Source organism: Armigeres subalbatus, chromosome 3, assembly GCF_024139115.2.
Source record: "Armigeres subalbatus isolate Guangzhou_Male chromosome 3, GZ_Asu_2, whole genome shotgun sequence".
Lineage (NCBI taxonomy): Eukaryota > Metazoa > Arthropoda > Insecta > Diptera > Culicidae > Armigeres > Armigeres subalbatus.
Genome location: NC_085141.1, coordinates 374886728 through 374914174, shown reverse-complemented (window position 1 = coordinate 374914174; position 27447 = coordinate 374886728). Strand labels below are relative to the sequence as shown.

General features: G+C 37.5%; 1 protein-coding gene across 2 annotated transcripts in view; it reads left to right on the top strand.

The window, feature by feature from the left end:
- LOC134223671 (paired mesoderm homeobox protein 2B-like) overlaps positions 1–27447 on the top strand; it is a 172251-nt gene that overhangs the window by 71964 nt on the left and 72840 nt on the right. The window lies entirely within an intron of this gene.

Sequence of the window (27447 nt, the reverse complement as noted above, 5' to 3'; positions counted from 1 at the left end):
CGGAAACCTCAACGCCAACGCCTAATATCAAAGGGATTCTAACTTATTGGCAGCAGCACTTCGCCCAAAAGTCAGATGCACTTTAACTGCGCCGCGGTGCCACAAAAGGCAAGCAATAATGTAGTAAAGACCCCAGTTTGATATGAGGTGCTGAGTACAGTACTGCCGTAATCTGAAAAAGTGACGTATACGCCATTTTCCAAAAATGGTGTTAACTAGTACTACTCATCGAGCTCTTTAACAGAAAAATGGAAAACATGCATGTTGTAAAATGGCTGTTGCGTCACTTTTCCAGATTACGGCATAGTACAGTACAGTTTCTGTTACTATTCAAAACTGGTGGTTTTCTAATAGAAAATTCAGCTTCAGACATATTGTCTATTTCGCTTTCAAAAATATAATAGAATAGTTCGATTTGTAGAAGCATCATTTTTGTCAATTCATTGCCCAATCCATCCTCGAACAAGTACATATCAAACACAAAAACCACCTTGCAAACAGCGCAGAACCGTTTCCTACTTCCTAAATTTGCTAAACAAGCATAGTCAGCAGTTAAACAGAGGAATCGTTTGCCGCAGAGCTTCTTGCATTGCCATTCGATCCACCCAGTCAAGCAGATTTTCCAACCTCGATGGAGTGTAAAATTAACCCGCCAATCGAAGACAGGATTCGTCAAATTAAATATCGGTTTTCGTGCTAGAACGGGCATAGAATTCAATTCAGCTCTTTTTTTTTCACTGATAGTCTTCCGTATTATGCCACGTTCATGTCTTGTTCAAATCGATTCGAATTTGTTTAACAGCCAAGAGCTATGCAGTGGCAAAACCACGGCTAAAGAAAACGTTGTGCAAGAAGTTAGGTTTTCGCTTTTATTGATTTTTCAACAGGTTTCCTTTTGTGCGAGGAATTTCGATTCGTAACGATAGATCTACCATTTGCGTTGGTTTTGGGTGGAAACAAACGCAAATTCTCTTGTCAGAATTGTGCAGTGTGAGAATAAATCTGAAAATTATTGTACTAATCCAGAAGTCCACTTTAAGCTTCAACAAGAATTGGACCACGACAAAATCTCAATCGTAAAGTCTCAAAATGCCAGATACACGCCGTGAATAAAGTGAAAAGTGTCCATAAAAGTATACCCATTTTGGTTGGCGTAAATACAGAAGGCAGCTTACTTCTGCGAAACAGAGCCCCAGACAAGGGCGGCATTATGGAAGGAAACCGCGGGAGAGCAATCGAAACTTTTATTTCACTTTTACCGACGCGGTTTTTGCTCGTGTTGTTGCTTTTGAGTTGTTTTCGCAGCCCTCAGCCTCGAGTCTGCGTGTAATGGTAATTTTAATTAGCAATCTTACATTTAATCAGAGCCCGCACCGAATGGTCATGAGCTTCATTATTACGCGCCATGAGGGGATGCTTCATCGGTGGGTGGAGAGCGCCAACTGGGAGGAGAGTTACTGTGCAAGTGTTGTCGAAGTTTTCTTTTAATAAATGACCGACTGTCGGACTTTTAATTAAATTTAGAGTGGAAGACGTATTTTGAACTTCTGTTCTTCGAAATTTTTAAACCGGTAAATGACATTCATATTTCCTAATGTGAATACTGTTCCATTCATGTAATCACATGGTTTTTAAACACTTTTGAAGATAGTGATGTATTCTTCAAATATGCTCTAAAATCATAATAAATACGTCAATGTTACTAGGTATTACCGATGTTTGAACATTGTGTATATTGATAGGTTTTCATTTTAAAGAAAATTTATATTCAATAAAACAGAAATTCGTTGGTATTCATGAGGACGTAACCTTTTTCAAGGAATCCCAGAGTAGGCAATCCGAATATTAAGCTGGAATCATACATCCAAAAAAAAATGTTCTTTTCAGAAAATAAAGTGCAGAATCTTTTTTGGCAGACTCACCCTTTATTTGTTTTATTACCATAAATTACATTGTTTTTCACGAGTTAAAATTACTATGAAAAATCGTCGGCTCCATGGCCACGTTCACCTTAAATTGGGAGTTATGTGCCATCACCTTCACAGTCTTTCTCATCATAGACCTGATGGAATAGCGAGTGAACAAAAAGGAAACAAGTGTGGATGATAGAAAAAATAAACCCAGATTAATCCACCTAGCGGTGATGGTGCCTTTCTCGTTTTTATCGAGTGAGTAATTTCTACACACTTTTGGTATGGGAAAAAAAGTATTTTGGCCATAACTTCTGAGCCCACAGTCCGATTCGGCCAATTTTCAATAGGAAATAAAGAGACAGGATTCTGCGTCGAATGCAACTTGATGCGAGCAAATCGGCGATTCAAAACATGCGTGAGTCAAATCCCAAAAGAATCATGGCCCAGAGATCGCTCATGATTTGAATCGCGAATTGCACCATTGCATAATGTTTGCGCGTTCTTCAATGTTGATTGCATTGCATTAACTTTTTTGCTTAAAACAATGGCTAATAAATTCATATGTAAACAAAATAGACGCCTCAATTGCGTTTTGACGCTTTTTAGAGCGAAATCATTTTTCGGCGAGTGAGCGATGCGAATCTGTCAGAGAAACTCAAGCGTGATGCTCTCCCAATAGAATTGCAAACGAGTTGGTTCGTGCATGATGCCTCGATGATTGAGATTTGAGTATAATTAAACTAATACTGACCGTGTCCTTTGTTTAGTGCATGTCTCCTATTCTATTGCTATTAAGAAGAAATGAGGCAGTCGTTTTCTACTACTACTTTTACTTGATTTCTTATTTAACGTGATTTAGGAAGTTTTTCGGATTGCACACTTGAAACACTGCGAATTGAAATTGACCTTCTGAAATTTTTATCAGGGCCGGATTAAGGGGTCAAAATGGGGGTGACCAGGGGCCATATCACCAATTGCAATGAAACTGGGCATGCGACTGCTCAAACTTCACGAAAACACATCAGGAGCTCAAAGAACTCTGTTTGAATTTGAAATTGATCTTCTGGAATTTCGACCAGGGCCAGATTCAGGGGTGAAAATATGGAGAGCAGGGGCCATATCACCAACAGCAATGAAACTGGGCATGCGACTGCTCAAACATCATGGAGATACATCAGGAGCTCAAAGAAATCTGTTTCAAATGGAAATTGATCTTCTGAAATTTTTACCAGGGCCGGATTTAGGAGTGAAAATGGGGAGGGCAGGGGCCATATCACCAATTGCAATGAAACAGGGCATGCGACTGCTCAAACATCATGAAAACACATCAGGAGCTCAAAGTATTCTGTTTGAACTTGAAACTGCTCTTATAGAAATTTCAGTAATTTCTCCGGAAAATCCTCCTGGAATTCCTCCAGAAGTTCCTCCGGGAATTCCTCCTAAAGTTCCTCCAGGAATTCCTCCAGAAGTTCCTCCGGAATTTCCTCCGAAAGTTCCTCCTTTATAACTTAACTCTCAAATAATACACCTGCAACAGGGACGTTCCTTCGCCTGCTGTTCCTCCGTACATGATTTGTCAGCTTTTATGGTTGGGTGGAGTTTTGAGAAGGCAAAAGGGCTGGTGGGTAATTGTTCACAAAATAGTATACCGGTTAATACTTAATTGACCAGGTTTGTCATTTTGGTCACCGTCCATATTTATAGTCAAGCAATAATGACGTTTTACTGGCTTCATCATCCAGTCGCAATACGACACTGCACGAGCGGGTTGCTAGGGAAAATTCTTCTAAGTCTTGACGTTTACTGGCTTTGTTGTTTATGATTTGGACTTGGAGAAATTCAATCAAATTTCAATGAAGGTGTGATTGAAAAAGAGCACCATGTATCGCGCACATTTTGCTCGTTGCATAACGAAACGTGTATAGACATGTGGTTATCGTTAGGGCCTCTCGTTCGCGACGTCATTGGTTCGAAGCTGGTCTGAGCTAATTTATATTTTTAGTTTCTGGTATCCTTAACCTTCCGGGACTCGCATACTCCTGGATCACCCATGCAGTCCCGCCCCTCTTGTGAACGACAAGCGAGCTTTTTTTCGAAGGTGTCGTACTTTTTACAACGGTGCGAGTCTAGGGAGGTTAAGGCGATTCTCAGGACTTCGGAATTCTATATTTCCGGAAGCTTACAGTATTTATGAAAGACTAAGATAAAGATTCTTGGCACTCTGATTTTCCTAAAGATTTATTTGCTTCTTCGTTGGGGTATTTCATTGAATTTAAAATGAAGCTTTGATTCACAACTTGTGCGTTAATAATTCCTTCTACTCTTCCAGTTTTGCATTTTCGGGAGCGATTTTGATGATTTTTCACTGTTTGAGCTATTTAGAATGCCTGTATATCAGATTAAATGTACCAAATTACATGAGACTTTTTTCAACGCTTTTATCATCCGATCTCCAGGAGATCTATTCATTCTCACCCTGATTAAGGTCCCAACTACACCACCTACATAAAGTGATAATTTGGTGTCAGTAGCTAAAACTGGTTATTTACGAGAGAAACGATAAATCCGTCAGAAATGTTTCTTGACTTGACAATTATTCTGTAACAATAAATGATTTGATTCGGAAATTTCTCCAGCAACTTGATGCGACACTTTTTCAGGACTTTTTTTTGGGAAATTCCTCTAGATATTCCATTTAGAATTACATTTTCAATTTTCTTCGTGATTTCTTCCAAAAATTCTTATGGAACTTGCTCCGGAGTTGCTTATGATGATGATGATGATGATGATGGTCCCGCCACATACCCCTACAAAGGTTTGAGCTGGACGAGTTATCTTTAAGATAATTAAATAAGATCAATGTAATCGGTTTTGCAAACAAACGATCCGATTGTATATACAGATATAAAATCCAAAAAAAATTCCATACTGTACAGCAAAAATAAATTGGTAAAATGAACTAAAGAACTACACCTAGAATTTTTGTAATCAACAGTAGTGATACATGGAGCTCATCAAAAGCTAAACTTGTGAAACCTCTCGCACAGATTTCAAAAGCTCCGCCAAACATCGCGTTCTTTTCACAAACCAATATCGCAATCTAAAACTCACATGTATCTGAACATGGATCATTAGGTTCGACAACCAAACATCAAAACTTGTGTAACCGCTCCGTCGATAACAAAAGTTTCGGAACAACCGCAGTACAAAATAATCTACCAGAAGGCTTACTACTAATTCAAGAGCATGATTCAACAGTTCGAAATATGCAAGTTTTTAAATAAATTCAAAATCATTCATATCTGTAATCCGCGCGCGATGCTCAAACTTTGTAGACTACACAAAGAAAGGTTCAAAAATAAACTACGTCAATAAATTAAAATCCATCATCATCATCGAGGCGAACGTCATAGCTTATTAATGCCTCAATAAATGATAAAAATAAAAAATGGTCCATAAAATCATCCGTTGTTAAAAACTTCGTCAAGATACATGTGTTAACGGGTAAAAATTGCCGGGTAGCTGTTCAAAAGGCAGCTTTGACGTGTGAAATACATTGTCTCTTAAACTGTGTTAGCGTGACTGCACGTTTGATGTGTGAAGGCATCGAATTGAAAACATTTATACCTTTAAAAACAAAGAGTTTTGTGAAGCGCCATACAGAAAATAGGGTGTTCTCACATTATCCGCGTGTCTAGTATTATAACTATGAATATCACTTCCTCTTTCAATTCGATCACACAAATATCGAGGCAGTAAACCGTTTATTACTTTAAAATGAACACCATAGTCAAGTACACTATTCTTTGCTTCACTGACAGCCATTGTAAGGCGTCCAACAGGAAAGTTGAGGAAGTGAATCTATCACATTTTAAAATCAAACGCATTATTTTATTTTGTAAGCGCTGCAATCTCGATATTTGTGTTTCGTTAGCCAAGAAAAGGATGGAAGGGCAAAAATCCAGATGAGGAGAGATGATTGATTTATACAAGAGTATTTTGCTACCAATAGTCAAATCGTGTTTTAATCGACAGAGCATTCCATACTTCTTGGCTATTTTCTTGATAACATTGTCAATATGTATGTCAAATTTTAGCTTGTCATCAATAATCACGCCAAGATATTTAATATCGCGGACGCGATCAATTGTCTCATCATCAATTTTAACAGAGACATCCTCATTTACTCGGGTTCGCGAAATTACCATGTATTTTGTTTTATTAATATTCAATTTCAATTGCTTGTATTTCAACCATCTACTTAGAGAGTGTAAATCCTCGTTCAAGCGTGAAACGGCATCTGCTAAATTTTTAGCTGCAATGAATATCACGGTGTCATCAGCAAAAAGATTTATATCACAAAATCGTAAGACTCGTCGCATGTCATTTATATACATAATGAATAAAATAGGCCAAACCACACTTCCCTGTGGCACTCCTAGCGTGTTCTCCACGGGACTAGAAACAGAATCATTAAAAGCAGTCCTTTGAGATCTGTCAGACAAATAGCTTTCAAACCAATTGTATGCAGATCCCGAAATTCCAAAGCGCTTGATTGTGCTCAACAATAAGGGCCGAGAAATTGTCTCAAAAGCGCGTTTTAGATCCAAGAACACAGCAACAATCGTATCTTTACGCTCTACATTTTCCTTCCATTTAGCTAATACCAAGTTCAATGCGGTTTCACAAGAATGACCTTCTCGATATCCCGATTGTTCCGGTATCAGCAAGTTATTTCTATTCAAATACTCAAGCAGCTGGCCTTTTACTACAAGTTCCAAAATTTTCTCTAATGTGTGCAACATATTGATAGGACGAAACTCTTCGGCTTTAATCGTCCCAGCAACTTTTTGAATCGGAATCACTAGAGATTCCTTCCAAACTTGTGGCACGTGCCCAGTTCGTAAAGATTCATTTATAAGGTCCAGCAAGTTGTGTCCGATGACATCAAAGCAGTCTTGTATTACCTTGGCATTAACATTATCGACTCCAGCCGTTTTTCCAATTGAAAAGCAAATATTTTCAAGTTCTTCTAATGTTATTGGGTGAAATCCATCAAATCTACAATTAAAATTAATCGGCTGTTTTATTTCGTCAGGCTCATCAACTAACTCAATTGACTGGTTAATCAGTGAGACACTGTTGACGAAATATTGATTGAATTTATCTGCAATAACTTGTTCTGACTGTTCTAATGTGCCATCGAAGGTTATGGATCGCGGTTTGCTACTATTAGGTTTTAACAAGGATTTCAAAATTTTCCATAACTCTTTGCTGTTGTTTTGATGCTGATCAATTTTCCTCTGAATATATTCGCATCTCGTTTTTTCAACATATGCGAATATTTATTACGCGCGACCTGATACCTTTTCCAATGAATAGCATTATTACTTCTACAAAATTTTCTGTACAATTTGTCCCTTTTACGTTTGAATCGTAAAAGATCCAGATTGTACCAGCTGTTCGAGTTTTTCAGAGATACATATTTATGTTCTATTAGATTATTGGTACAGGTTTTCAAAACGTCAGTAAGAACAGCTGATTTTGATCTAACGAACCGACGTTTGATTGAAAATCCACGTTTCTTGCGACAAGACCCGAGATAGCTTGTTTTGAATATTTTCTCCAGCACTTTAGTTTGATAAGATCACTATTATTATCACTATTATCATCTACGTTAATTACTAGAGTTTCATGATCGGTTATTTTCAAATCACAAATCGTTACCGTACTAACGGAATCGAAATTAGAATATACATGATCAATTAAAGTTCTACTGTGCTGAGAAATACGTGTGTAATCGAAGACCTTTTGTTTCAAATCAAAAAGTCTGCTAACCGTTTCAAATGATTCGAATTATGGATGTCACACCAATTGATATTAAAATCGCCAGCGAGTATATTTAATTTACTAGGATCTATGAACATCTCCAACCAGTTCTCCAAAATTTCAACAAATCGCTGGTCATTTGAACTGGGAGAGTGATATAAAACTCCATAGTTACCCATCTTCATGCCACGTTCAACTGCAATGCCTAAGAACCAGTTACCATCACAAACTTCGTTCAATTGAAGCTTGAATTGAACCGATTCTTTGACATAAATAGCAACACCGCCAGTGTGTCTTGAATGTGATAAACAAGCAGCTACACTGTAACCCGGGATACTGTACTGTTCGAAAGAATCACTGTCAACGATATGCGTTTCAGATAAAAAGACTGAAAATGGACGTTTATCTTCTACAAGCTGACGTAATGCAACGTAGTTTGTAGAGAGACCTGCAATGTTCAAATACAAAATATAGATTTTATTTACATTCATACTAGAACTTAGTTGCTATTCATTGAAATGCAAGCTGCTCTTTTGCGATCAACTAATCTTTTATACACTTTTCATTCAGTACTGAATGCTCCGTGTTTAACGTCCAAATTCGTTTTACGTTCTTGATTCATTTTATTACAATTAACACATTTCAATACAGATGACGTGCATTCAGATGTCTTGTGAGGTCCACTGCACTTAGAGCACGCGATAGCGTTTTGCAATCTGTGCTCATGTGCCCAAATTCTCCACATTGGAAACACCTAAGAATACTAATCTCAGGAACAACAAGGCACCGATCAAACCTTATATTTACTTTCTTCGCGGTCAACAAACAGCTATGACTGTCTTTATCGACTTCAATCACAACGTTGTACTTGTTGTATTTGAAACGAGGATTTTCAAACACCCGTATTACTTTTACATCATTGATAGCGATGTCTTCATTCTGATCTTTTAAAATCTGAATGAAGTCATCGGAGGAAAGTTCCTCGCTCATGCCCATCACTTTTAACCTTGGCACCGATGAGGGAACAACAGCATTGTAATTTTCACCCAACTCGCTTTGAATGCCTTCTTTCACAACATTAATACTATATCCTGTTGCACACTCAGCAATAATAGAGCCGTTTTTCCCGTTTCTAAAGTTACTGATTTTGTGTGTTTTGGATCTAATTTGGTAGTCAAAATTTCCGAGTATCATCGCTACTCTGGTTGGACTCTTTCGGTTTTATCACTATAACCGGACGAGCCTTACGAACAACCTTCACATCATTAGCGGTCGTACTTTTTGTCTTAGTTTTATTACTACTATTACTTTTCATCCCAGTGCACTTCTTCTTAACAATATCCGCGAAACTAACCTTTTCATTAAAAACATCATCAGACGCGTCGTCTGCTTCCTGAACCTTTCGCTTTTTACCTCTGGGATTAAGTGCCGACTCCAAGTCGAACGAGATGAACCCTGCATTACCTTCATTGCAACTACCTTACCGCCCGCCATCAAATTGTAAAAATGAACCTTTCATATTTTCCAACTCATTTCCAATTAAATCCGAAAACCAGAGACTGCATTGTCTAAGGCATTTTGTACCTTTTTCCCCAATTGCTCCATCCCGTCTTTCAACGCGATGTTTATCTGAGCAGCAATATTGTCTCGAATACCACCGATCGAATTAGAGAGTGAAGAAATCTTCTTCATCTCTTCTTCCAACTTTGTGTGTTCGAGAACAGAATATTCTGCTCGCCACAACACTGGCTTGATAAACATTGATCACACTTGAACACAACATTTACATTCTCCGTGACCAGCTTTGCCAATGGTTTGGTCATGGAAGTGCACTTGTAGTGGTACACTTTAGCGCAACCACAACCCGAACAACTCATAGGCAAATCGCTAGGCAGGACCCCATACCGCACTCACTGCACTCAACCATCTCGCTACTACCTTCACACAGCTCAAACGGTACCAATGCAGACGACACAAAACACAAAGAAACAATAAAGGCGCAAAAATGTTACCGGCCGCCAGCTGCTGCTGGGGCAGAAAATCCACAATTAAACGAAAATAACCAGCAGCGACAACCTGTCGGCTAGTTATTTCGATGCAGAAAACACTTGGGCACGCAAAGGAAATGTATTTCCCGCGGCACTTGATCAATTTCACACGTTAATTGATTTTTATTTATCACTGCACTGCAGAAACAAACTACACCGTTCACCGTTTTCATGAAAATTCCTTTAGAATTTCTTAAGGATGTACCTTATGATGTTGCTTTTGAACTTATCTTGGACGAATTTAGTACAATTTCATTTAATTCCACCACGTTGCATTTCATTACAGAAACGTTTTTTGACCTCAACTGTAAGGCTCAACTGAGTCGACTGATAATGACACTGAAAATATTCCACTAAAAGAGATTGAATACTTCGTAGATTGCCTCAGGAAGTTTCTTTAAAAAAATCTTCAAACAAATTTTCAGAGATACCTACAATTTTTTTTTCCAGGAATTCCTACAGGAATTTATTTGGAAATTCTCCCAAATGTTGGTAATAAACTTGTCTCAGGAATTGCTTAGGAAATTCCCCCGTAAATTCTTTCGAAAGTTCCTCAAGAAACTATTTCGGAAAATTCTTCGAATATTCTTCAAGAAATTCTTTCGGAAATTTCTTTAGAAATTGCTAGATAAATATATCCTAGAATTTCTTAGGAAACTCATTCAAGGACTCCTTCATAAAATCTTCCAGGAATTTATTTGGAAATTCTTTAAGACAATACTCCTGGAAATTTCTTCAATAACCCCATCAGAAATATCTCCAGATGGTGCTTATTTTTCTTCAAATTCCCAGAGGAATTTCTCTCCGAATTCTCAAATAAATTCGCAAAAGAAATGCGTTACGCATTCCCGGAGCTTTTCCCCTTTTAATCCGCGGAGGAATGCCCCTCTAAATTCCTTATTGAATTCTTCTTCGAATTTCCAAAGAAACTTTCCTCTACATTTTTGATTAAATTAACTTTTGAATTTCAGGAGGTATTCCTTTCAAATTCCTGAGAGAATTTTCCACAGAATTCCTGGAGAAATTCTTCTCTGAATTCCCCTTCAAATTCACAGATGAGCTTCCCTTCGAATTCCTGAAAGAATTCCCCTCCGAAATCCCGCAGAACTCCCATCTGATTTCTTTGAGGAATCCACGAGGAATTCTCCTCCGATTTTCCGAATGAATTCTATTTCGAGTTCTTTTAAGTATCTCTCTCTCGAATTCCCGGCAAAGGCCCGAAAAAATTCCACTCGATTTCCTGGAGAAATTCCCGAATGGTCATTTAGAAATTTCTGAAATTCCCAGAATTTATTTAGGAACTTCATCCATAAATTCCTGCAAGGCATTTCTTCGAAAAATTATGTGGGAAACCCCGGAAGGAGTTCATTCGTAGATTATTTTGAGTAATTTGTTTAGGCATTTCCAATAAAATAATTGAACAAATAAATAAAGAAAATTCCTGTGGAATTAATGGAGAAATTTTCGATGGAGCTTCTGAAAAAATAATCCAAAGAACTCCCTGGGAGATTTTATAAGGGTGATATTTCGTGAATTTCTTTGAAAATTCTTCAGGAGGAAATTTAAATAAAAATCTAGAGCTATTTTAGAAGAAACTCCGGGAGGAATTTCCAAAGAAACTAATAATATCCTAACGAATTACTTGAATAATTTCCGAAGGAATTCCTGGAGTAATGTTCAAAGCAATACCTGGAGGATTTTTTGTTGGAATCCATTGAAGAATTTTCTATGAAATTCTAGGAAGAATTGTCCAAGAAGTACCTTAAGTAATTTCTAATGGGATTCCAAAGGAATTTCTGGAACAATTGCAAAGAAATTTCTGGAGAAATTTTCGAATGAATTTTGAAGAAATTTCTTAAGTAACTACTTCAGGAACTTCTGAAAGAATTCCTGGAAGAGTTTTTGAGGCAATTCTTGAAGGAAGTTTTTCTGGACATCTGGAAGAATTTCAAAGGAGTTTCTGGAGGGATTTCCGAAGTTCCTCCCTGAGGAACTTCTGATAGCCTTCTTGGAGGAGTCGGTGAAGCAATCCCTGAGGGAAGCTCATTAGCAATTTCTTGAGGAATTTTCGAAAGAATTCGTGAAGCAATTTTCGAAGGAATTCCGGGAGGAATTTCCATAGGAATAATACTGTAAAAGAATATCTGGAAATATGAGTTCCTAGAGAAATTTTCAGAAGAATTTCAAGAGAAATTTAAGAAGTAACTCTTTGAGGTATTCCTGAAGGAATTCCTAGAGGAATTTCCGAGGCAATTCCAAGGGGAAGTAAATAATAACTATTTGGAGAAATTTCTGATGAAGTTATTGAAGAAATTTGCAAAGAAATGCCTAGGGGAATGTCCAAAGGAATCTCCAAAGGAATTCCTGGAAGACGTTAGGATGGAACCCATGGATAAGTTTCCTAAAGAATTCTAGTGGGTATTTCCAAAGGAGTGTCTTAAGGAATTTCCGAAAGAATTTCTTGAAGAATTTCGACGCAGTTGTCGAAGTAGCTTCATGCGGAATTTCCGAAAGAATTCTCAAAGGAGCTTCCGGGAAAATTCCTGGATGAAGTTCATAAGCAACATCTGCAAGAATTTCCGAAGAAATTCCCGTAAGAAGTTACAAAGGAATTTTTGGGGAAATATCCGACGTAAATTTCTGAGGATCTTTTGGAAGAAATCCTGGATGAATTTCAAAGGCAATTCCTGAGGTATGACAATAAGGAACATCTGGGGAAATTTGTAAAAAAATTTCCGAAGGAATTCCCGGAGATTTTTTAAAATGAATTTTTGAAATAATGTTGAAAGCAGTTCCTGTGAGTGTTTCTAAAGGAATTTTTAGAAAAAAATAGGAAGTAGCTCCTTGAGAAACTGCTGAAAGAATTTCTAGAGCATATTCCTTGGTAGTTGAGGGAAGGGCAAAAATAAGCACTATCTGAAGATATTTCTGACGAGGATATTGAAGAAGCTCCCGACGAAATGTTTTTAATTACAGAATAATAAGGTCCAAACTTTAGAAAGAAGTTCACGGATGAGTTTCCTAAGAAATTTCAGGGTGTATTTCTCAAGCAATTCTTTAAAAAAAAACAGAAAGAATTGCTTGAAGAATATTTGAAGAAAGTTCTAAAGTTACTCCTTGAGAAGCTTCCGAAAAAATTTCCGACGGAATTTCTGAGGGTATTTCATAACCAACATTTGGAGGAATCTTCAAATAAATTTCTGACGTTTTTGCCTTTCTCGTATTCAAGGTATGCGTAAAGGCTATATGTTCGCTCCAAAAACGAACTTTTTATAGAAGGCCCGGATACCCCTAGTGATGTGAGTGATGTCTGTGTGTGTATGTGTGTATCCTTAACCGATTTGCTCGCAACAAGTTGCATTCGATGCAGAATCATGTCCCTTATTGTTTCTTATTGAAAATTGGCCGGATCGGACTATGGGTTCAGAAGCTTTGGCCAAAATACTATTTTATACTAAAGTTGCGTAGAAATTACTCACTCGAAAGAAACGAGAAAGTTACTATCACCGCTAGGTGGATTATTCTTGTTTTTTTGTAGGAATTTCCGAAGAAATTCCCAGAGAAATTTGTGAAGTAACTTTTAAGGATTTTCCTGAAGGATTCCTGGAGAATTTTATTAGCTAATCTGTGGGGTAAGTTTATAAGTAAAATCTGGGGGAATTTGCGAAGGATTTCTGGAAGAATTCCTGAAGGAATTTGTAGAGAAATTCTCAAATAAATTTCAGGAACAATTTCCGAAGGAATTCACGGAGGAATTTTTAAAGGATTCTGGAGAAACTTAATATATTCTCAAGGAATTTTCGACCTTCCTGAAGGGACATCATAAGCAGCATGTGGAGCAAGTTCAATAAGAATGCTGGAAAAAATTACCAAGAAAATTGAAAGGATAATTCTAACAGGAATATCAAGAGGAAATTCCTAAAAACAAAGTCCGGAAAGAGTGTGTCATTGAGTTGCTGGTGAAATTTCCAATTTCAGGGGGAAATTTTTGAAAGAATTACTGGAGATATTTCAAAAAGAATTTTTAAAATAGCTTCTTTTCTAACTGATCAAATCTAGTCTAAGGCTGATTGAGTTGCATTTTTATGATTCACTCCATTGACTATATCTAACAAAGGTCAAATAGGTGGGTCATCTTAAAGCAAATTTTAGTCGTCTCATAGTCTTCCGACCATCACACATAAGTATTCACAAGTATAGTAAGATTACAGTTTGGTAGATCTTACTCCGCAACACATCACTAAAAGGTGTCTACCTAGTGTTACGGGACACATGCGAATACCAATTATGAACTTGAGTTCCGTGAACCCAGAGCTTGATTATCTGCTTGGCTACCTGCACAGAAGTATATTACTTTGCCCATAATGTGTTGCTGCAGTGCGAATTGCACTCCGCACATAATGGCAGATACTATCGCTTGAAAGACAGTGCAGTGTCTACCCAGTGAGGGGGACTGTTCCAATCTCAGCTCACGGGAATAGACGCCTGTACCAGTTCTACCTTCGAGGAGGGAGCCGTCATTGTTACAAACTATGCTGTCCGACATCTTCTGCTTCTTTTTTTGTTGGCGTTTTATCCCCCTACTGGAACATTGCCGTCTCGCAGATTAGTTTTCATTAATCACTTCCACAATTATAGGCGAGGTTTCTAAGCCTATTACCATTTTTGCATTCGTATGTGATGAGGCAAAAACGATGATACTTAATGCTCAGAGAGGTCGAGACGGTCCAAACGGAAAATTGCCTAGACCGACATCAGGAATCGAACCCGACCACCCTCAGCATGGTCTTGCTTTGTAGCCGCGCGTCTTACCACTAGGCTAACGAGGGCCCCATCGGGCTACTCAACACACTTCTATCCAAATAGAAAGAAGTCCACTTATCCCGCGAGGGGAATTGTGGAAAAAGTGTCCTATCCAGCTTTTTACGCTAACCATAAATCAACTATGGTAATTCAGTTTTGACACATGCCGTGAACTGATATTATAGCGCAATCAAAGTAGCATTGAAGGCATTCTCAACAACTGACATGTCAAAAATTTTCGCTTTGAGATTCAAAACTGATAGGATCTAAACATATTAATTCTTTTTAAGATTTATTTACATACATTTTATTTCCAGGCTAATTACTCCGGTATGGTCCGCGGTTCTCAAGTAGACTCTATAAGAACTCAAAATTGTCATGTTTAGTTCCCTTCATTTGATCTGGATTTGGACTATTTGGGTGGACGATTCGAATGAAAATAGCTGTCATATCACTCTGCTCTTAGGATATGTTCAATAATTAAACACCTCCTTCCTTTGCTTCGCGCTTTTCTATAGGATTAGCTTAGCATTAACGGACGTGATTAACGTCTAAATACAAAGTTAACATCAGACCGCATCGTGCTTTCGTGCTGTGCGGTTCTTTCTCTCTTTGCGGAAGGAAGTTTTTAATACTACCCGAAGCTATTTTAATTTCAACGGTGCTTCTTAGCGCTATTTGTACCCACTGATCCCGTTACGATCTCTGCAAGGACCCGTGCCTTCGTTTTACGTTGGACCCGTTTGCGGAAGTAAAATTCCGGCAAGCGGTGGTAATCCTGCAGGGACACCGTTCTGGGAAAAAACCTCTTAGAAGGTCACGTCTCCACGCTCAGCCATGAGCATTAATAAAAACAAGAGGAAGAGTCTCTGAATTCTCCACTTCCTTCAAAGAAACAAGGTTTCAAGACCGTCCTGCCAAAGCGCGGAAAAATAGAAGGAAGCTGGAGAATTCAGATATTCCTTCTAACTCTAATATCGGAAATAATTCTTCTCCAATCGAACTGAGCAATCAGTTCGATTTGATTAATGATGAAATTGAGCAAATCGAATATACCTCTAGCCCAGGTGATTCGATTCATGCGAAAAGCAAAGGATTCCGCCAATTGTGGTATCTGTTGCCGAGTTTTCTGGCTTCCGGAATGAGATTTTGAGTAACCTTCAGGGGATCAAGGTTTCATTTCAGATTGCTAGGAAGGGTGACTGCCGCGTTTTGCCGGGATCCTTTGACGATCGCAAACGTCTTCTTCAGTATTTAACTGAGAAGCGCCATAAATTCTTCACATACGACGACAAAACTGAGCGATTGTTCAAAGTCGTCTTGAAAGGTCTCCCCAGTGATGATAAATCACTGGATGAGATTAAAATTGAAATTTCTCAATTACTTGGATTTTCACCAGTCCAAGTAATTCAGATGAAAAAGAAATCCCACTCCGGTACTTCCCAGAGGGGCATTTCTCAAGAATTTTATTTAGTTCATTTTAACAAAAGTGAACTAAATAATATGAAAAGTTTGGAAAAGGCCTGTATTATGTCTCATGTCCGTGTTACATGGGAACATTTCCGCAAGCCTGGGGGAAATTCCCAAAACCCCACCCAGTGCCGTAAGTGCCAAAAGTGGGGTCATGGAACCAAACATTGTCACATGGATGCTAAATGCATGATTTGTGGTGGAACCTCTTACGCCAAGGACGCATGTCCTGTGAGAGAAGATTCCAATAAATTTAAATGTGCTAATTGTGGGGGCAATCATAAATCCAATTTCTGGGAATGTCCTTCACGCAAAAAAGTTTTGAATTCCCGTGCAAAATTGATGACGGGAAATTCCAATCGGATCACAGATTCGACGGGTAGAAATTTTTCAAACGCTCAAATTCCGAAACCGGTTACCGGTCGAGCAATTCATACCCACCACAATTCACAAACAAATTTTGCCGCTCGTCAACGGGTAGCAAGCACTTCAGTAAATTCCAATTTTTCCAATGTACCTACGTATGCAAACATCGCTGCTGGTAGACCAAATTTCTCTTCTCAAAATGAAGTTTATACCCACGTCCCAACGGAAAATAACGGTCATGTTGCCGATTCAGGTAGCATGACTGCTTCCGATTTTGATTTTTTAACTGAACAATTGCATCACATGATTGATGCAATGTTCAAAGCAAATACCATTCCTGAAGCTGTTCAGGTTGGTATAAAGTACACACAAAAAATTGTTATCGGACTCCGTTTCAATGGATCCAAATAATTGTGTGAAAGTTCTAAATTGGAATGCCCGCTCTCTAAAGGGTAAGGAAGATGAATTATTCAACTTCCTAAAAGTTCATAATGTGCATATTGCCATTATAACAGAAACTTATTTAAAACCAGGACTCTCCATTAAAAGAGATCCAAATTATTTTATCTACAGAAATGATCGTCTTGACAGTGCCTGTGGTGGGGTCGCCATTGTCATTAATAGACGTATCAAACATAAATTATTTTCTTCGTTTGAAACCAAAGTTTTTGAAACCTTGGGAGTTTCTGTTGAAACAAATTTTGGACAATTTTCCTTCATTGCAGCCTACTTGCCTTTTCAATGCAATGGGCAGCAAAAGAATTTGTTGAAAGCTGATCTTCAAATTCTGACTCGCAACAAATCAAAATTCTTCGTAATTGGTGACTTCAATGCCAAACACCGTTCATGGAATAATGCTCAAAGCAATTGCAATGGAAAAATTTTATTTGAAGATTGTTCTGCGGGATATTATACTATTCCATATCCCAATGGACCAACTTGTTTTTCTTCCAGTCGAAATCCTTCTACAATTGATTTAGTTTTAACGGATTCAAGTCAGCTGTGTGGCCGATTGGTAACTCATGCTGACTTTGACTCTGATCACCTTCCTGTGACATTTGAAATCTCACAAGAAGCCATTTATAATCCAATCAGCTCTACTTTTAATTATCATAGAGCTGATTGGGAATTATATAAAACGTATATCGATAGGAATTTTGATGTTGATATTCCTCTCGATACCAAAAGTGATATTGATAATGCTCTCGTATCTTTGACAAATTTAATTGTCGAAGCCAGAGGCATTGCAATTCCTAAATGTGAAATTAAATTCAACTCCATTATTATTGACGACGATCTTCAGCTACTGATCCGTCTTAAAAATGTGAGAAGAAGGCAATACCAAAGAACTCGCGATCCCGCGTTGAAAGTTATTTGGCGAGATTTGCAAAATGAAATTAAAAACGTTTCGCTATTCTGAGAAATACCAACTTTGAGAATAATGTCTCGAAGTTGGATCCCAGTTCGAAACCCTTTTGGAAATTAACAAAAATTCTTAAGAAACCTCAAAAGCCAATTCCAGCGCTTAAAGAGGGAAATAAAGTTTTATTAACAAATGACGAAAAGGCTCAAAACTTGCTCAGCAGTTCGAGAGTGCCCATAATTTTAGTCTAGGTCTCACTAGTCCAATTGAGGATCAGGTTACACGGAGCTTCGAAGACATTCTCAATCAAGAGAATGTTTTCGACCCTTCGTTGGGAACTAATTTGGATGAAGTGAGATCTATTGCTAGAAAATTTAAAAATATGAAAGCCCCGGGTGATGATGGTATTTTCTACATACTTATCAAAAAACTTCCTGAGAGCTCTTTATCCTTTTTGGTTAATTTATTTAACAAATGTTTTCAATTGGCATACTTCCCAGATAAATGGAAAAACGCCAAAGTTGTTCCTATTTTGAAGCCGGACAAAAATCCAGCTGATGCTTCTAGTTATCGCCCAATCAGTTTGCTTTCTTCAATAAGCAAACTGTTTGAAAAGATTATTTTAAATAGAATGATGGTTCATATTAATGACAATTCTATTTTTGCTGATGAGCAATTTGGTTTTCGCCATGGGCATTCAACCACTCATCAGTTATTAAGAGTAACGAACTTAATTCGGCTCAACAAATCTGAAGGATATTCGACTGGAGTTGCTCTTCTTGATATAGAGAAAGCATTTGACAGTGTTTGGCATGAAGGTTTGATTGTAAAATTGATGAATTTTAATTTTCCTCTGTACATCATTAAACTGATCCAAAATTATTTATCAGATCGCTCACTGCAGGTAAACTATCAGAATACTAAATCTGATAGATTACCTGTAAGGGCTAGTGTCCCCAAGGCAGCATACTGGGGCCCATATTGTATAACATTTTTACTTCTGACTTACCTGATTTACCACCAGGGTGTCAAAAATCTTTGTTTGCAGATGACACGGGCCTTTCAGCCAAAGGGCGAAGCCTTCGTGTCATTTGTAGTAGATTGCAAAAAAGTTTGGATATTTTCTCCACTTACTTGCAAAAATGGAAAATTTCCCAGAATGCTTCCAAAACTCAGCTTATAATTTTCCCACATAAGCCGAGAGCTTCTTATTTGAAACCTTCTAGCAGACATATTGTCACTATGAATGGGGTTCCAATTAATTGGTCTAGCGAAGCTAAATATTTAGGACTTCTGCTAGATCAAAATTAACTTTTAAAAATCACATTGAAGGCCTTCAAGCCAAATGTAACAAATATATTAAGTGTCTATATCCACTTATAAACAGAAAATCAAAACTTTGTCTTAAGAACAAACTTTTGATTTACAAACAAATTTTTAGACCTGCCATGTTGTATGCTGTGCCAATATGGACTAGTTGCTGCAATACCAGAAAGAAGGCACTCCAGAGGATTCAAAATAAAATTTTGAAAATGATTCTGAAGTTGCCTCCGTGGTATAGTACCAATGAACTTCATAGAATTTCTAATATTGAGACATTGGAACAAATGTCCAACAAAATAATTTCCAATTTTAGACAAAAATCGTTGCAATCTTCTATTGCAACGATTAACTCCTTGTACCCTTAGTATAAAATAGGTTAAGTTTAGTTTAAGTTGAAAACATTGTAATTCCTACATGGCTCAATTCAACCAGAGGAAAAATTCTAACTGCCAGAGGCAATTGAAATGTATTAATAATAACTAAAAAGTAACATAGCAAATAAGGATGATAGTGTTAAGAAAACACGGAACACCTAGTCTAAGAGATGAATGCATGTATTAGATAATTAGCAAATAAAATTAGTTAAAAAAAAAAAAAAAAAAAATAAAAAATAAAAAAAAAAAAAAAAAAAAAAAATAAAAAAAAAAAACAAAGTTAACATGGATGTTCACAAGTCCAATGTACGGTGACGGTTAAATCAGTGCCAATTCAAAGATGCGGGTAATCATTGGTTGTATTGAACGCTATAGATCAGTAACTGAACTATCAGAGCGGAACCAAATAATTGCAAAGATAATTTGACAAAACGTTTAAGAATCGGTTTTAGAAGTACTGGAAATAATGCGGATTCCGAACTTCGCATGAGTATAAGCGTGTAACCATACGGTATTTCGTTTGGGTAATCTGGTTGTGGGTTTATAACATCAAGCTTTTGCTCCTTTATTCCCTTCCCATCGGCCAATTCATCTTCAAAATATTTTTACTCAAATTTAATTTTCTTCGCTTTTCTTTGTCTGTATGGGACATCTCAACAGCCAAGACGTAGCTTTGTAAATGATGCATTAAAGATCCGATTAAAAGGCTTTTCCAACTGGGTTTGTTCTATTCTGAGTGCATGCCCATCTAAAATAAAAAGGAAGTATTAAAAACAAAGCAAAACATCTTAAAGCATGAATGAAAAATAGATTATTTGGACATCAAAACAATTCCAAAATTCTGACGTGTAAGTTGTTTAGCAAGTCACCTAAGGCTACTATGATTGCAAATACCATAAAATCTGTACACGGTATGTGTCAAAATCAACTATGGTAATTATCCGTGGCTATAATAAAAAGCTGGATACGGAAAATACTGCCGAGTGAGAGATCAACTGGAGCAAGAACAATTTTGTCTCAGTGTGAAGTGTGCTTGTAGAACTGCGGTTTACCGGATTCCCTTTCATGAAACCAAGTACCCATAATCGGTAATTATAAAAAAATGCTTAATGTTTTAGATATGTGTATAGTCCAACCGCGTCAAGCAGAATTTCTAGAGCAGCCGTAGGAATTGAAGAGAATGCACCAGTCATTTGCCATTAGGCACATTCTTTGGAGGTGGCCACATTGATATTGAATTGTTCTTATTTCACCCTTTTGCTAACACCCAAGACATCCATGAGCCAAAATGGTCGTATAATCGTAGTGCAAATACATTTGATAAATTTAGGTTTTAGACCCCAAGTTTTACCAAACCACTATGGGGAATTCTGACCCGTAAAGCTGGAAGATCACTTTTAAGTAGTGTTTTACGGTGTAAGTTTTACCAAACCGAACCCTAGCCTAATCCATTTTTTGAGCTAGGGCTATAACTTGTGCTAATTCAGGGATTCGTCGTATTTAGTCCTCTATACCAATATCAGTTTTTGAAGTATAACAAAAAATACTTAACTCTGCAGATGGTTCAAAGACTCAAATTCCTCTTGTTGGAGGCTAAACTGTATGTAGCGGAAACAACTTTTCTAGCAATTAGTTTAAAACCTCGGAATCAATGTCCTAGGCTTAGGGGTTTAAATACGTACTAACTTTTCATGAACTGGTAAGTATTGGTAGTTCGAGGAACACACGGTAATCCTTGTGACTTAACAAATTCTTTAGATTGAAATGATTTTGTAGATAGAGCCAAATCCAGTATTTGGTGTTTTACTGGTGATATTCTAGAAGCAAGACACGGATATGGCACAGTATAATATACTGTTCTGTTTTCTGTTTCTCGAGAAAGGATTGATTTCCTGTTGACAAGGGGCGCGCCTTCAATGAGATTGCTCTCTGTGAAGAGTCTAAATAGCGGGACCTTGTCATGATGCTCTTGAGAAACTAAAACAAAGTGAGATATCGACTGGAAGATTTGTTCTCGATATTTTTTTTTGACTTTCTTAGTGTGTGTGTTTCGTTTTGCTCAACGTTTCGGTCTTTTATTCTGGCATGACTGAGAAAGCCAAAAAAAATCCAGAACAAAACAAGAACTGTATCGAAACCGATGCTGCATAGCTTCTCAATAGTAATAGAGTAATTCGACATGCACTTATACACTAAGGATACGAGTAATGTCACAATAGATCTCATAACTGGTCGCAATGGCACATATGAACAAGAAAACAAAAAGCTACCAAAGCAACCATACAGGCATACCTCCTAATCGTACGATTATCAAACCTTTTATTAAACGAAGTTGCTCATGACGACCTCCGTGAAGGAACATTTATAAACATGTTCTTAAAATACTAGCCTTAAGCACTTTTCTAATTTCATTTGTATAACACAATGCAAGAAATATATGAACAAAAGCATTAAAATACAAATTGCTCTGTAGATTTAAAAAATTGGAAGATTTACCTGTCAGTTTCCTTTCAGTTGACACAGAACTCATCAAATTGTAAATTTCATTTCTCGGGTACTTATTCAAAAGGACGTATGTGATTTTGTAAACAAAGATTCAAACGTCGATTTGTCCAATCTGATGGCACACTCACGCAAATCAACACCACCAACAGGTAGCCGAAGCCTCCCCCTATCTGCCTATGGTGATGGTTTGCGTGGGAGGGTTATCAGATCGGACAAATCGACGTTTGAATCTTTGTTTACAAAATCACATACGTCCTTTTGAATAAGTACCCGAGATTTAAGCAGTAGATGTCGGGTCGTAAAATGGATCGAAAGGTGGGCACCCGAAGAATAAACAGTCAGATGTGATTAATATCAGGGCCCTCCTTAGCCGTGCGGGAAGACGCGCGGCTACAAAGCAAGACCATGCTGAGGGTGGCTGGGTTTGATGCCCGGTGCCGGTCTAGACAATTTTCGGATTGGAAATTGTCTCGACTTCCCTGGACATAAAAGTATCATCGTGTTAGCCTCGTGATATACGAATGCAAAAATGGTAATTTGGCTTAGAAACCTCGCAGTTCATAACTGTAAAAGTGCTTAATGAACACTAAGCTGTGAGGCGGCTATGTCCCAGTGTGGGGATGTAATGCCAATTTTGAAAATTTTACGAATTCCGTAAAGTTCTTCCGCAGCTGTCAAAGTTCTTCCGCAGGTTTGAAAATTTTTGAAACACTGAAACAAAAACCAGATATTTGGTGATATCATCGAAGTATGCCATGCGAAATGAGAGAGAAAATGTATGGAGTGACAACAGCGGTAGTTTGTAAATAGAACCGGAAAAGGGAAAGCATTCTCTTGAACAGCAATAATATGGTGGTGACAGGGTTTGCAGAAATCGCTCTCAATAGATAACGAACAACGATAAAAGAGAGGCAAAAACCTCTTCGAATCATAACAAGCCATGGAAACAAAACTATCGCACTTGTATACATGTTGAAAAAAACTGATTTGGGTAGGCGGCCCACACTGGGGCACTGGGGCAGCCCTTGTTCAAACATGGAATAAAATTATCAGTCATGGGAATGATGAAATTGACCATGGGTGTCTTCAGTGAAGTTTCAATATACATCAATGCCGACATTTTGGTCAATATTCACCATTATTTGCGATAATCGCATAAAAGTCCCAAACGCCAAATTGGACAAACAGCGTTTTTAAAGTGTGAGTTCTTCAGAGAAGTTGCTTGTCAGTTAATTTCGTTGAACCTTGCTATAAATATCAAATTTCCAGAGCCTTTCATTTGGTTATTTGGTTATTTTCAAAATAAGAAAAACCAAAAAATGAAATATGATCAGTAATTGTATTTTTTCGACACTTTTACTACTGGATATTATTAAAAATCATAGATATTGGTCAAATACATGAAACCTCCTAATGATTTTCTATTAGTTGGTAGGGTAATATATGTTAAACAAATGCGATGCGAATTTAAATTGAATTCATTGTACCATGTTGTTCAATTATTTACCCTCCTAACTAATCAAAAATCATTAGAAGGTATTTTTTATAGCATCAGTACTGGCATTCAGTAAAAGTAATTTTGAAAAAATCATAGAATATCATGTCTTTGGAAAAGTGTTTGTTTGAAAGGGCATCAATTTTTCTGTCCATTACCGATTAAAACAGCTGCCCGAATCTGCCCCATCGCAAAATCGGCATATGTGAAAAATTCCATAAAATAGGCTTTTTTTTCCACGATTAATCGCCAAAAATCATTTTTTTTTTTAACTGGATCAATGCCACGAATCGTGTTATTTACCAATATCTATAATTTTGAATTATATCCAATAGTAAAAGTGTTGAAAAAGTACAATTACTGATCAAATTTCATTTTTTGGTCTTTTTTCAAACTAACCAAATAAATCATCACAGTAGGCTCTGGAAATTTGAAATTTTTAGCAAGGTTCATCGAAATTAAGTGATAAGCAACTTCTCTGAAGAAATTACACTTTAAAAACGCTGTTTGGCCAATTTGGCGTTTGAGACTTTTATTTATTATCTCTAAAAATGATGAATATTGACCAAAATGTCGGCATTGATGTATATTGAAACTTCGCTGAAGATACCTATGGTCAATTTCATCATTTCAATGACTGAGAGGTTTATTCCATGTTTGAACCAGGGCTTCCCCAGTGTGCGCCCCCCACCGAGGGGGTTTGATAAAACACTTTGTTCTCGCTCATTCCATGTTGGGGACCATATTTTTTTTCGCACAGCTGTGTTAAACAAGTTGAAATGCATCATCATAACCGGTGCTCCCCGCCATTGGGCCTTTTTAAAAGAAATTTGTCATGGGTTGTAGCTTCCCGAATCAGTTCATTATCGTAACAGCTACCGAAAAACGTCTCTCACGGTATGCTATCTATATCGAGAGTGTATACAGACATGATAAGTGAGAGATTTTCTCATTCTCCTTTGGATTCAAACCCTGGGTGGTGGTGGTGGTAGTCACATAAGATAAGAAGGTGAAGTCGGTGACTGGTGGTGCAAAAATGATACCGGAGCAAAGCTACACATTCTGTCAGATAAATATAATAATAAAATAAATTAATATTATAAATTTAAATTTGATAAATTTGACTGAGAAATTCACTGCCGGGTCTCGCAAATAAAAAAATCGCAAATGCTAGATGGAGTAATCACACATGCGATCCATATCCGGAGTTATTCCGGTGGGTCACTGGGTCAGATGCAGTAAATTTGACCACAACTTCCCTTTTTGGCGATACAAGTCCAAGAAAATGACGTTCATTTTGTCCCTATTCACACCATTCCGGTAAAAAATGGCCGATTGCTTCCGGAGGCTTCATCAAGGACCTCGCTACTGACCTGAGGTTGGCCAATATCTCCAGAAGCATGTCTCGATGTCATAGTCCTACTTAAGTTGTTTGTTGGGTCACCCAGGGGCCTAATCTCAGAGTGGCCAATGTCCCCAGAATCATATCCGGATGTCGTAATCCTACTAGTCTGGCAAGATGCTAAAGTTTGATACCCATATTGCTAATATGCAGCGAAATTTTTGAATTAGCCATTTTGGGGCCGGTTACCTAAGGGTCACTTCAAAGAAACCAGTAGTTGGCCATTTCTGTAACATGTGTCACCATTGTTTTTAGTTCTGATATAATATCTTTATACAAATCTATCGGAATGGTGTAAATAGGGACAAAATAAACGTCATTTTCATGGACTTGTATCAAGACACGTTTGTCCATTTCAAAACATATTTAACACAACAATAATCAATGATAAACATGTTTCTAGCTTATTTTATGCCATTTGGAAATTAAACCCGAATGACTCGCGAAGCTCATCTTTTTTTTCAAGTACATAGAAAGAATTGTATTTATTTTCATCGGAAACGTTTACAGTGATATGAAAGAGGAAACAATTCCTATTTCAAAATTGATTTGACTTTTATGTCCGATGTCAACTTTACAGTTTACTTGATTGTTCGATGCGACCAGTTTGTATAGTATTTTACCACATGTTGCGGTTTCCTTCGGACTATTTTTCAGTGTTTCGACAGGCTCGAAACAAGATTCACAACCAAAAAATGTATTGATTTTAGCACACCCTAACACCCAGACACACGAATCTTTTGGTCATGAATAACTATAATATTGAACACGAGTAAGCGTATCAAAATCACTTAATATATTTATGAAATATCGTACATTTTTCCCGTTAAAATATTTTATTTTCTGAAGGTAACAACATGATCAACCGTCACTGTATGACGAAAATGGAGATCTGAATCATGAACATCCTTTGTTCGCGCATGAAGCATACGATGCATATGCAATATTTTTTTTACCGATCGATTATATGATCAGTTTCTCAAGGCGCATCGAAAAAATAAAGGTACAAAAATTATGAGCCGCATGTGGAATTTTATCATATAAACAACAAAACACAATCGTAAATTTGGATTTTTTTTTTACTAGCATCATGCATTTTTTTAAATATATTTCCAAAACAGATTAGGCAATACATCTCACCAAAATAAGATGACAGCTCCGGTTTCATGGGGGCTATATTTTAGTTATAATTAAGTGTTTGTGCAAAGCAAGTATTAGTATATGTCTCCAAATCAATAAATATGTATTTGTATGTGTATAGTTTTAGACAAATAAATCAGTTGATAACTCAGCCTTGCCATGGCGAGATGGCACCGTACGTTGTCCTATTTTTATTTATTTAATCACACAACGGTAAATGGGTCCTGCCCGTGCGCGAACATTAAGATTTAAAACCATTTCATATGAAACCTAAGAAATGTTATATAATGACTCCACCTTTTGCGCTTTTTTTGGTTGTAAACAAGTCGTATATAAGAGTCTGTTAACGAGATTCAGTCATAATTGTATTGCAAATACTGATTTGAAACAAGCTGTGTTGCATGGGGACCCAGGTTATCTAGAAGTTTTCCCACCCAGAAACATACCAAGTCGGATCGAGAATTGAATTCGCCATCTCTGGATTAGCAACCAAGCGTGAAGAACCGTGTAAAAAGCGTGTAATACCTCAAATCTAACATATCAACGAGTTGTTGCAAAAATATATTTCATGTGTGACATTTTGTTGTGAAATTATAAACAGAATCATTTTAAACATTCAGTCAAATCTTGCAATAATTTAATATCAAACAGCATCACGCTAGGTTAATAAAAATAATTCATCAACTTCCCATTTGAAGAACAGATTTGATCCCGTGCAACCCCGCTGAAGAAGATCCTTTTTATTCCATGAATTATTTACAAACTATTATTGTCTGTATTATTAAGTGCATGGAATTTATCTTCCGTCCGGATTTCTTCTGTCCCAAACTATTTCCATCGTATGACAGAACCTTCCGACTGCCGGCATTCGGACGAAGAAACGACCAAACTGTCGCTTCGTTTTACGGTGGTCCGCCTTCCGTTGTCACTCCACCCAAGTCTGTTTCGCTTCGTCCTTGTGTTGTTTGTGTCATTCTGAATATTCTTTCTTCCATTTTTTTTTTTCGAACAACCCAACGAAGGCGAGTCCTTTCCGAGTAGCATTCCGCATGCACGGCCACCAGCCAGCATATTCTTTTTGAAGGTTATTACCCGAGCATCGCGTCGGTCGGTGATGCGATGTAAGTCGGATCGCCTCCCAGTGAATTCCGAAATGATGGAAACGACAAAAGTTTCGACCCTTCCGGTGCTTGTCTCCGGCCCAGAAGTGACTTCCACGGGGATTATGGACGCTTCGTAGGAAACGTTCGGTCATTGATTGATATTGGATGGAAGATGGCATTCTTCTATTTTTGGGGGGCGAAAGTCATATGGGACGATCATATTTACAAGCGTCATCGTGCGGGAAGATAACCAACGGGAAGAAGGATAAAATAATCTCTAGACTTGGGGGATATCTGTCAAGGCATATTCCGA